This window comes from Bidens hawaiensis, unplaced genomic scaffold, assembly GCF_021521415.1.
Source record: "Bidens hawaiensis isolate Kalapana, Puna unplaced genomic scaffold, B.hawaiensis_p1.1 tig00014417_1, whole genome shotgun sequence".
Lineage (NCBI taxonomy): Eukaryota > Viridiplantae > Streptophyta > Magnoliopsida > Asterales > Asteraceae > Bidens > Bidens hawaiensis.
Genome location: NW_027492253.1, coordinates 1 through 11,814, shown reverse-complemented (window position 1 = coordinate 11,814; position 11,814 = coordinate 1). Strand labels below are relative to the sequence as shown.

Sequence of the window (11,814 nt, the reverse complement as noted above, 5' to 3'; positions counted from 1 at the left end):
GCATTTAACTTTTGGTTTTCGGATGTATATGCTATTTTTGTTTATTATGGCGATTGTTTGGATCTAGAACACAAACAATAATTAAATTCAGGCCAAACTCTTGTGGATTAGTTCAATTAATACGGTTTGAATCTATTTGTTCGGTTTTAACAAAACCAAACTGAATTCAATCAAACCAATTCGGTTCAGTTACCCTCTTTCTAAATTTGGTTAGGTTCGGTTTTTGATCAATGGTGCAAAAATCTCATAACTAAACAAATCAAATAAATTTTTAACGAAATCGTTGAACACCCTAACTGATAATGTGACCATTTCAATAGTTAAATTTTCAAAAAAAAAAAAATGCAAAAGTTTCACTAAATTACATTATTATTATTATTATTATTATTATTATTATTATTATTATTATTAGACATAATTACAAATTTTGTCCTTTAAAAAAAGTCAAATTGCGGTTCGTGTCTTTTTTTTTAGTTTCCTTGCAGGCGGTATCCTTTAAACATATTTTTCCTACACGTTACGTCCTTACGCTAATTGGTTAGAAAAACTCAGTTAAATACCCTCACGTGAGACGCATGTGAGGGCATTTTGGTCTTTTCAATGAAATGGTTAAAATATATTTAATATATATTTAATAATTAATATTTCTAAAATAAACTCTCTCTCTCTCTCTCTCCAACCCATCTCCATCTCCATCTCCAATTCATCTTATCTCCATTCCACCTCCAAGCTCATTCTTCTTCCACCACTCTACCGGCCACCATCAACACCGCCACTCTCCCGGCCACCATCACCACCGCCACCACCTGCAAGGCTGCAACACCCAACATGACCACCGCTTATCCCCACCAACAAGTGTCACCATCTCTGTGACCACCATTAGATCCAACTTGCCCGAGAAGACCGACCCAGATCCAGATCCAACTTGCCCGAGAAGACCGACCCAGATCCAGATCCAACTCGCCGGAGAAGACCGGCCACCATCAATCTCGCCGGAGAAAACCGACCCAGATCCAACTCCCCGGCTGAAGAGTGGTGTTTGTGTGTGATGGAATTAGGGTTTGGTAAAATTGGGGTTTTTACAATTAGGGTTTGTAAAAATGGGACTTTCATGATCCGGGTTTAGGTTTTCTTGGAATCTTGAAACCCAGGTCGGGTAAAGATTGGATTTTTATTATTAGGGTTTGAGTTTTCTGGACTTCTATCAAGAAATGGGTATCTAAAAGGGGACGGTTTGGAAGAATGTGGGGTGAAATTGAAGGCTTCTGGTGAGGAATCCATGAGTTGGTCATCAGAGGTGAACCGTGGTGGGTGGGTGCAACGGTGGTCGGAGCGGATGAAGTACAACCCATGTGTGTGAAGATGATGAAGATTGAAGGTGCCGGAGTGGTTGTGGTATGGTGATGGTGTGGTGGTGGCTTAGAGAGAGAAAGAAGAGAGAAATGAGGGGAATGTGTTATAAATTAACAGGTACAGACGAAAAGATAAAAATGCCTTCACATACGTCTCACGTGAGGGTATTTAACTAAGTTTTTCTAACCCAGTTAGCGTAAAGGACGTAACGTGTAAGAAAAAAATGTTTAAAGGATACCGCCTGCAAGGAAACTAAAAAAAAGACACAAACTATAATTTGGCTTTTTTAAAAGAACAAAATTTGTAATTCTGTCTCATTATTATTATGGTAGAGGATTGATTACACCATTCGGCTACAAGATAAACCTCAACCGAACACAATCACAAACTTACCAAAAGATAACTAAGCTAACCCATTTATGTCTTTGTTCATTGTTCCCAGCAGAAAAGAGAACCCATTAAAGAAACAAAATATAAAATCTTATTATTCTTTCTGTTTTCAGGCAGATACAAACGACCACCGATCTTCGTCATCATCCTCATAGGGAATATCGTAATCACTCATCTGATTTCCACCGGTCAAATAAGGCATATTATTAAAACACTTAGCAATCCCACCAGCCATCAAACCACCATCCGTTCACGGTTGGGCGTTCTTGCAGACGGTGAATTGGCATGATCGGGAACAACTGTCCGATTCCCCAGTAATCAGGAATTGAAGTGAAAACAGACAGATTGATGTTATAAGTTGTAACCGAACCCACACTGTCGATTGTTTTCGATACCAGGTCGCATAACCCGTCTACTCCGGCTAACTGTTCCATATCCAGTGTTCCGGATTTGAAGCTCTCAATGCATCTCTGTTTCAACTGATCTGCATATACTAAACAGGATTCATGATCACCTCTAGTAGCTGATAGAGATAAGTTATGATAATCATAATGTGCCTCCTCCGGTAGGCGCTCACCGAACTTCTGAACATCAAACGAAGACAGCTCATAATGATCGGAATGTACAGAGGATTTCGTCGAATCTCCTTCAAATATGAGCACAGAATGGTGAGAGACGATGGCGCGGCCGCTCTCACTGCAGATTATTGGATGTTTAACGGATTTTTGATCGCAAACATGTTTAACCGCGTGAACAACCGCAGCTGCGTACTCGTCGAGAGTGTAACTAACCGAGAAATCCGAATCGGAGGACTTTGAACCGTCGTAGTCGATCCCAAGGCCACCGCCTATGTCGATTACTTTCATCGAAGAAGCTCCGAGCGGAGCAGTTCTGTGTAAATCTGCGCCGCCTCTGTGACCCCGTCCCTAGCAATGCGGTGGACGGGATCTGAGATCCTATATAGGAAATGCAGAAGTCGAAGGCAATCCAACATACCAAAATTTTCGAGCTTTTTCACGATGCGAAGAATTTGCGTCGTTGTAAGGCCGAATTTACCATTTTCACCCGAAGTTGATCCGAAATGACCCGAATGTTTGGTACGGAGCTTCGCCCGAACACCAAAAACAGGAAGAACACCGAGTTTTCGGCTCATGTCGATCACAGAATCCAGTTCTTCCTCCTGTTCGAGAACAATAACCGTATTTAATGAAAGTTTACGGGCGATAATGGCAAGGGAGATGTATTGTTCATCTTTGAAGCCATTACAAATCAATAACGATTCGGAACTTCCTTTGCATAGGCAGGTCATAGCTAACAACAGCTCCGGTTTCGATCCAGCCTCCAACCCGAAACCGAAGGGTAATCCGAATCTGACAATGTCCTGCACGACAAACCGGTCCTGATTACATTTCACAGGATAAACACCTTGATAGCTAGAGCCATAACTTTGAGCGTCTATCGCGGTATGGAACGCGAATTGGATTGATTCGAGGCGGTTTCTGAGAACATCTGGGAACCGGATTATCAAGGGAAGCGGTAACTCGAGGCCTCCGTCAGCTTTCAAATCCGAAACCTTTTTCACAACTTTGAGGAGATCAATCTCCTGATGGTCCATGGTTGAGGTTCCATGCGGACAAATGCCACGTTGCCGGTGGAATTGACGTAAAAGTAAGGCGCGCCCCATCCGTTTATGCGGTACACACCCACGGAGTGAGCCGGTGACCAGAGGTTTCGAACGACGACGCGGGGAAATGGCTCCGTGGCGGGAAGAGACGAAGGCGGGGCGTTAACGCAACACGCGAGGGCCGGCATCTCTTCCCTGATGATGCTGATGATGATGTAACAACCCAAGAACAAGAAGGTTATATAATTTGATGGTTGTGATTGAACAAAGCTCCTAAACTTCAGATGAAGCCATCAAAATATTTAACTTCTCAATTGACCATCCAAACACTAATTCCACCATTCAAAACGAAACCAATTAAAACTTATGAGGAATGAGAAATGGGTGAGAATTCCATGAGAGTTGATGGCGCTTTATGCTGAGTAGTGCAACGATTATATTCTTTTTACCAGACCCAAAACCATTACATACAAACCTCCGTACAATATCATAAGCTTATTATACAAGTTTATCAAACTATGATGTTAATGGATCTGGAAAGAGAACATACTCTGAAAGAAGAGAGAATACACATTTTGTTGCATATTTTTATAAACAGACATGGCATGAGTGTAGAATATCACGTTTAAAGCTTTGGTTCAAATATACATGAGTGTAGAATATCACGTTTAAAGTTTTGTAATTAATCAAGTATTTTTTATAAATAAAAATGTAGAACATGAGTCACAACATTATTTTAAAGTAATAAAATAAAATTCTCATTATACAAGATAAATACCGTAGTATAATACTGATAGAAGACCGATTTGAGATGACTAATCTTCCAAGATAGTGACCCTTTAAACGGGTTAGACTCCAAAGAAATAGAGAGAACTAGACATTTTACTTCATAACTTTTCTTCTTACTTTTTATAATAAGCAAAATGCCTTATATAGACTTACAATGAAAACTATAAAAGAAAGACATGCATACGTGAATTAAAACTAACTACTCCACTAAGCCACTAACAATGTAACTACTAAATAAAAGAAAGCATTTAAAGGGTCCGTGGGTTGGGATTTGACATGGATATGGGAACATGAACATGGGCACGTATCAAATACCATCTACAATATCAAAAAGAAAATAAAGTAAAGTACCTTATTATTATACTTGTTTATATAGAATAAAAGAACGAATTATAATAAAAGACAACTTCGATGTCGCAAGGGTCCTCAATCTCAATATGCAACTTCGTGGCACCTTAGTGTTCTATGGTAATTTTTTAAATTATAATTTCAATCTCGGTATAGTAACGAACATATGGTAAATGGATCGAATGCCATTTTTGTTTTGTTTTTGTTTTTTTTTGTTTTAGTTCTTATACCGTAACGAACGTGACATAAACAAAGCGAATTCACGTAAACTCACCGCAATTTGTCTTAGTTCCGCTATCGTAACAAAAACCGACATAATGCTAAATTTCTTTATTTTTTAGTTCTAGTACAGTAACAAATGTGACGCAGACCAACCGAATTTTGTGTAGACTTACCGCCTAAACACGCAAGTTTTACCAGCGCCCAAGTTTTAACAGCTAACGCCACCCTATTAGCACACCTCAATTTTTATATATTTTTGTTTTATTTTCTGTTTTAGTTTTGATACCTAACTCACGTAACCAAAATTAACCGAATTCTTGTCGACTTACCGCCTCAATGCCTATGACCGACAACGCTTGAGTTTTACCACCACTCAGGTTTTATTGATCTGCTCGGCGCAACGCGCCGGTTGAAACACTAATTTTTAATAAATATAAAGATTCATGCCAATGTCTTTGTTGAGAACTTCAAAATTTGGTACCGGTATCGAAAATCTCGTCCCGAAAATCCCAAATATTTGGTACCGGTACCGAAATGTTTGGTTCCGTACCGGTATTTCGTGCAAAATTCGGGAAATACTGATACCGTTACGAACCGTAGCGATACTAAAAACTTAAAACTTGATACCGATTCGGTACAGACGATACCAAATCGGTATCTCTTTAAATCGGTACAGGTATCGAAAACGCTCATCTCTATATACAATAGTTGTAGGTAAGTGAGGAGTCTTAGTTAATTATAGACTTAATACGTGAATAAACCTCATCAAGTGTCATAAAGAAACTCTACTTGACAGTTTCAACATAAGAAGAGTTTAATATTAATAAATTTAATATAGTAATTTTCATTAACTAATGTCACACCCCGGCCAAAGTCGGCGGAACATGTCGGGGCACGACGGATTGCTAAAAAACACAATGACACTATTAAAATAACAATATTTACTCACCTCATTTATTTCATTCAATAACTCAAATACAACTTTTTTCAAAGATAAAATACAAACAATTACAACAATACTTAATTTATTAAAATATACTAAAGGTATATTCTAAGTGATGAGTCTTTAATCTTCATAAGCAACCTAAAATTAAACATGTAGCATGCATAAAAATATATTTGATCAACACGAATGCTGGTGAGCTGTCGGTCCCGTATAGCTCACTCAATAGCTCGATCGCTCACAATCGTAACCCACACTCACGTGTTGACAAGAAGGTTACGCCATACTATTTTGTGAAAAGAACAGAAGAATATTAAAGGCGGAATCAATAATACTCTTAGTGTTGCTCAATAGACAAAAAAGTAACAAACACACAAAGTAACTCAAAAGAATTCTATATATATATTGTGAAGGATACAATGAAAATCAATTAGGGTTTCAAGGTGGAATGCTTGGATTTTTGGCAGCTTTCCGTACAGGAGGGTGACAGTCGTCAAATCACGATATTCGCTCAGTCTGTTGTTCAAGTGTATGTCGTGTCCTCTAGGCGTGCCTTAAATTATTCCTTTTATAGGCCTGCCCTGACAACTGACATTCCTTCTAGAAACCCTAATGATTGAAAGATATTCAAAACGTATTACAAAAGACTCTAAGTGTAAACAGGTCTTCGAGAAAGCTTTGCAGCTTTTGTCTTTAGCGAGCAGACCTGATAACCATTAAGTGTGCTGGGGAACAGTTCTCCGAGTAAGATTTACTTAGAATATTTTTCTTAGAAAATATTCATCTAGCAAATTTCAATCCTCTTGACCATATCAAACTTTTCTTGATAAAGTCCTACAAGCAAACTTGTTATTCAGAGATCCCTTCAACCCTTTGTTAACTTAACTTATGTGAAAAAACTCAAGTGTGCTGGTAACACTGTAGCATGCTCGAGGTTGAACCTTGCTTGTTAGAATTCCTTAAGTAATTTCTTCATCAACTTCCTTCAAGCTTTCTAGGACCACTATTTATTATGAATAAACCTTGCTAGATCCTCCAAAAGACTTAGTTTTAGCTTGGTTTAGTCAAGTGTTTGCTCTGAAACAAACCTTGCTTGACTTGAAGAACAACCTTGCTAGACAAAGTGAACCTTGCTCGTTCTATCACTTATGAGGAGTTCTAGAAAATAACTTTGATGGGATAGCAAAATACCTTGCTAGACTTAGTATAAGCTTGCTGGTGGGCCTGAGTTTGCTCGGTTTCCATACTTAGTCATTATCAGGGAGATTGAGAAGATTCCAATCTTCCTTAGGTCTTTTCTCATCCCAACAATCTCCCCTAGATTGGAACATCCTTAGCTGTACCAAAACACCTTTTAGGTTACATACACTTGTCAAAATACACATCAAAGTTTTCAGAAACCAAAATTACATAGCATAATAAAAAATTACAAGTTGAAATTATGTCCCAAGGACATTACACATCAAGCCTAAACTATAAGTAGTATCTTCATCTTCTAGAGCTTGAGGCTTCCCTTCCTCTTTCCAATCTAATAGTTGTGGCTTTTTCTTTGAATATGAATAACTCCCTGTGGCGTGGATGTTGGGGGTGGGGGGTGGGGGGGGGGGGAGTCCATCTAATTATATCCTCCAAATCCTTCACATGAAGAAATTCAAGATATGTGTCATGTTGTATGATATCCAGGGCCAGTCGATCCGAGTTTTTCAAAGAATGAAGGATTGATCACTTGGTTCATATACAATATTAGTAATCCTTCCATGCTTTTGGACTTCATGATTTGGCCTAGTCATCTGCCGCCTCATGCTCAAGCACTCCTTTAAGTTGGCCATAGGATTGGAGTACTTGGTCTTCTTGTTGTAAGAGGATTGGAGTAATCCTAATGTCCATCATCCTTCTCTGCATTTTCTTCTTTTCAAATTCAGAAAGTTCCAACTTCCTTTTCTTATTCAGCATAGGAAACCCCTTCCTTGATTGATCTCTCAAATGTTTGGATAATTCGTTCTGTTGTCTTCGTGCAAAGCTCTGCCTGTTTTGGTAGTCATACAAGCTCAAAGTTGCCATTTCTTCCAATTGTTCCTTTTTAAAGTCCAGGAAATCATCTTTGAAAATTATGTGACTCAACTCACCACTAGTCATTATGACTTTTAAATATTCAGCTCTTGCATCAAAGTATAGCCTATTTGGTAGGTCCACTTCAGTTGGTGGCCTTTGTTGACGTTGATGAGAGGCTCTGGTGGTTGGAATTTGGATACTTACAGTGGAGGTCTTAGAAGTATACTTCTTTTTCGGAATAGGTCCCCTCACATGCCCAGATTTTTCAAACATTTCAACAATCTTTTATTTTGACAGCATGAACGGCTTCAAATAATTTTCTCCTTCCTTGTCCATTGTTGTGATCGTGCCCATTACTTCTTCATCAGTTGGACCAACAGGGACAGATCTTTGAGCTTGAATAGGTTCACCCCTGGGTGCACACTCAAATTGTAGTAACGTTCTCTATTCAGCTTCCAACTTCTCCCACTCAACTTTCTCATAATAATATAACTCTTTTAGTTAGCATTTTCCCAAGTTGTCAAACACCCCCTTAGCCATTCCTTTACTCATCATCAAGCCTTTCAAGGTTTTGATTTTATTTTCATCCTCCCATGGCTCAGTAGACTCAACAGGTTCTTCCTTCACATCAACAAGAGAAGGAGTCTAAAAAACTTTTGATTATTCTTTCTGTTTATTGAATTTTGCTTTCTCAGACTCATACAAAGACAGCTTTTCTTTTATGCTTATATTTTTTATCTTCTCACTTTCACCCCTTTCCTCCATCAGCCTTTCAAACAACTTCACTTGTTTTTCCTTCTAGGCTTTCTTCTTCTTCTCAGCTAATGTAATCAATCTTGGTTTTCACTTGCCATAACTTACATCAGACTTAGGTTTCGTAGAGATTAGTATGAAATTTTCTTCTACAATCTCTTTGGTCATGATTTCAACATGTTCTATAGCCACACCTTGATCTATCAGAAATTTACATTTCCCCCATACTTGTTATAAAGCTTTTCAAGTTTATCTTGTTGATCAGCTGCTATCTTCATCAATCTTTCCCACTCTTCTTTTTTCACACTTTCATTTGTTGAGTTGCATGCACTTTCCAGTTCTTCAAACTTTATATGGCTCAATTGTCTCTCTGATAGCCCATGAACTCTCATATATGCAAGGAATTTTTGAGTATCCTTATTTTTCTTTTCCATCTTTTTCTTCAAATCCTTCACTCTCCATCAATTAGTTCCTGCAACTCCTCATCAATCATAGGAGCCAATGTTTCAAACTTGTAACCATGTTGTATGAGACTTATGATTTTATGATCTTCCTTTTTAGCATTATTCAACATGAGTTGTATATTTTCCCTATGTTCATCAGTTATATCTACAAATGGTGAGTCAGCTGCGTCATCATTATCTGTTTCTGACAAATCCTCAAGAGCATCAATCTTGGGTTCATTCATTTGAGGTTCAACTTCAACATTAGCAGGTTTCACTGTTTGGATGGGTATGGCATTGATTGGACTATTCTATTTCTTTGGGATGGGTTCATCCGTATTTTCATTTTTATCACCCCTCTTCTTTTTCCTTACATACTTATTTGCAAATCTAACCTCATATCCACGATCCCAATTCTCTGTATTCTTCTTTAAATCATCAACAATCTCTTGTTCCCATTTTTCTGCCAATATTTGAACCACTGTTAGTACCATATACATCAATAACCACTTGCTTCTCAACATTTTCTTTTTTAGGCTCAGCAGTGGCTTGCTCAGGTGGTTTTGTTATATGTGTTTCTGGGGTTTTCTTGAATTGGTACAGGACTATAGCTAAAGACTTGTCAGCTTTTTCAGTTTGTTGAAGCTTTAGCAGTCCCTCAATCACCTCTTGTTCTAACTCCCCCTTTTCTTCATCCAACTTCTTTTTCAACTCAGCTTCTTCCATCAAAAATATTTTTTCTTCAATTCCTATGTTGGTTAAGAACCTTGAAATCATTTCTCTTTGTTGCCACTCCCCCACTATCTCATCATGCCTCTTGGCAGCTTATTCAGCAGACTCATCAGTCATCAGCACCTCATCACTTGATTTAACTTTATTAGTTTCAAAAGGGTGTAACTGCTCTTCAGAATCAGCAACGGCCTTTCCTTTTTATTTTTTCTTTTCTTTTTCCTAAGTAGCAGGCCTTGATGTACCAATTTCCTTCACCGCAGTTGGTTCATCGGAAAAATTATCAATTTGATCAAAAAAGTCCTTCATTTCCTCATCCACATATTTTTCAACCTCAGCCTCTTCCTCCCTTTCCAGCAAAGTTTCAACATTATCAAACTCTCCATATAGAATATTCAATTCATCCTCATCATCCACACTCTCCTGATTCACAATCTTATCAACATTCTCATCATCCACCATCTCCTCATCAACAGTTTTACCATCCATCATCTCCTCATCAACAATTTTATCATCCACCACCTTCTCATGCACGATCTCCTCAGTATCATCATTAACATTAATATTATAGTCTTGCTCAGCAACATCAGACTTATCGGCTTCATAACCCTCCTCATTATTCTCCTCATATTCATCTCCACTACTGCCATACATATCACAAAGGTTCTTTAATATGTCATTATCAACGTCATTGATCATAGGTGGATTCTCCCCCTGTTTTGGTGCAGCTGAGGTTTTCTCAACCTCAGTGCCCATGGATTGAATCTTGTTGAGCCTGTGACAATAATGATTCTAGTTCAACATTTCTCTTTCTCAGCTCCTCATTTTCCCTTTTCAGATTAACATATTTAATCAAAACATCCATGTGTCTGTCAAATAATCCAAAATTGGCATAAGGGGAAAGGGAACTGATAGGTGAAATTGGGAATGAGTCAGGAATATTAGTTTGAGGTTGCCTGGGTTCATGGGGTGGGCTTTGGAAAATTGAAATATGTGGTTGGTTAGTTGTTTGTGGATGGGTTGGGGATTGATATGGTGTGTTTGGCTGGTTTATTAAGTGGGCTGGTACATATTCAGGAATGTATGGTTCATGTATAGGTTGGTCTTGGGTTTGGATTAAAGGTTGGTTTAAACTCTGGGTTTGGGTTGGTGCTTGTGTTGGTGTGTGGGTTTGGGTGTGGGATTAGACTGGTGACTAGGTTTGGTTTAGTGGTGATGTTAGTGGGGATGAGATGTATGGTTCATGGTCTTGGTGTTGGGGTGGTGATAGGTCTTGGTTCAAGGGTTGATTTTGGGGTGAGATAGGTGGTGTAGGAATGGGTTTGGTAAGGTTTAAAGTCTCCCCCTATGCCTCAGCATCATCTTCAATATTTTCTTCCACAACCACATGATCACCTCCTCCATCATCATTATTGTTATCATCATTGCCTCCACCTCCAACATCAACATCATTTCGTCATCATTTATCTTCATCCTTACTCTCTTCCTCCTCAGAAGTCACCCTAGGTGATTCTGGAACTGCCATAATCTCCAAATCATGATTTATCAGCCACGGGAGTATATCAAATTCAATCTTTGGATTAAAATTGATACTGGCTGCCAACCTTGCTATCCTTCTGTAAACATTAGGATCTTGCAATGTATAAGTTGTTCCCAAGGTTGGTAAATCAGGTATCACCCTATTGAAAATAAACTGCAAGAATCTTGGATAAATCAAAAATATGTCCTTCTCATCCTTTCTCAAGTTGGTAAGAAAACCTTCAAATATCAGTCTTGAAAAATTAAACTGTTGGTTGTAAATGACAGCCACCATAGCATTTGCAATTTTCCTGCTCATCAGGGTCCACGAACCCCACCTGGTTGTAAAATCCTGTACAATATGATGAATTAAAAATCTATACAGATTTTGGAGCATGCCCTTTTTGAATTACCCCTCATGGACATCTCCTTGATAGCCCATCGTTTTTGGAAATATTCTCAACAACCGATTGGTTGAAAAATGAATTGGGACTTCAACGGCATCGTTCAATTGCAAGCTGGCCCTGATAGGTTGCTCAGTAATAATTATATTCTGCCTTGCTACGGTAGCCTCAATGCGCCTACCGAGTTCGTCATCAATTAGTTCAGCAGATTTCCAGAAATCAAGTTGGTGATTTCTGTAAATAACT

General features: G+C 38.5%; 1 pseudogene; it reads right to left on the bottom strand.

Moving 5' to 3' along the window:
* Positions 1-1,958: 1,958 nt before the first annotated feature.
* Positions 1,959-3,667, bottom strand: LOC143546691 (arginine decarboxylase 1B, chloroplastic-like; annotated as a pseudogene).
* Between the last annotated feature and the right edge of the window lie 8,147 nt (positions 3,668-11,814).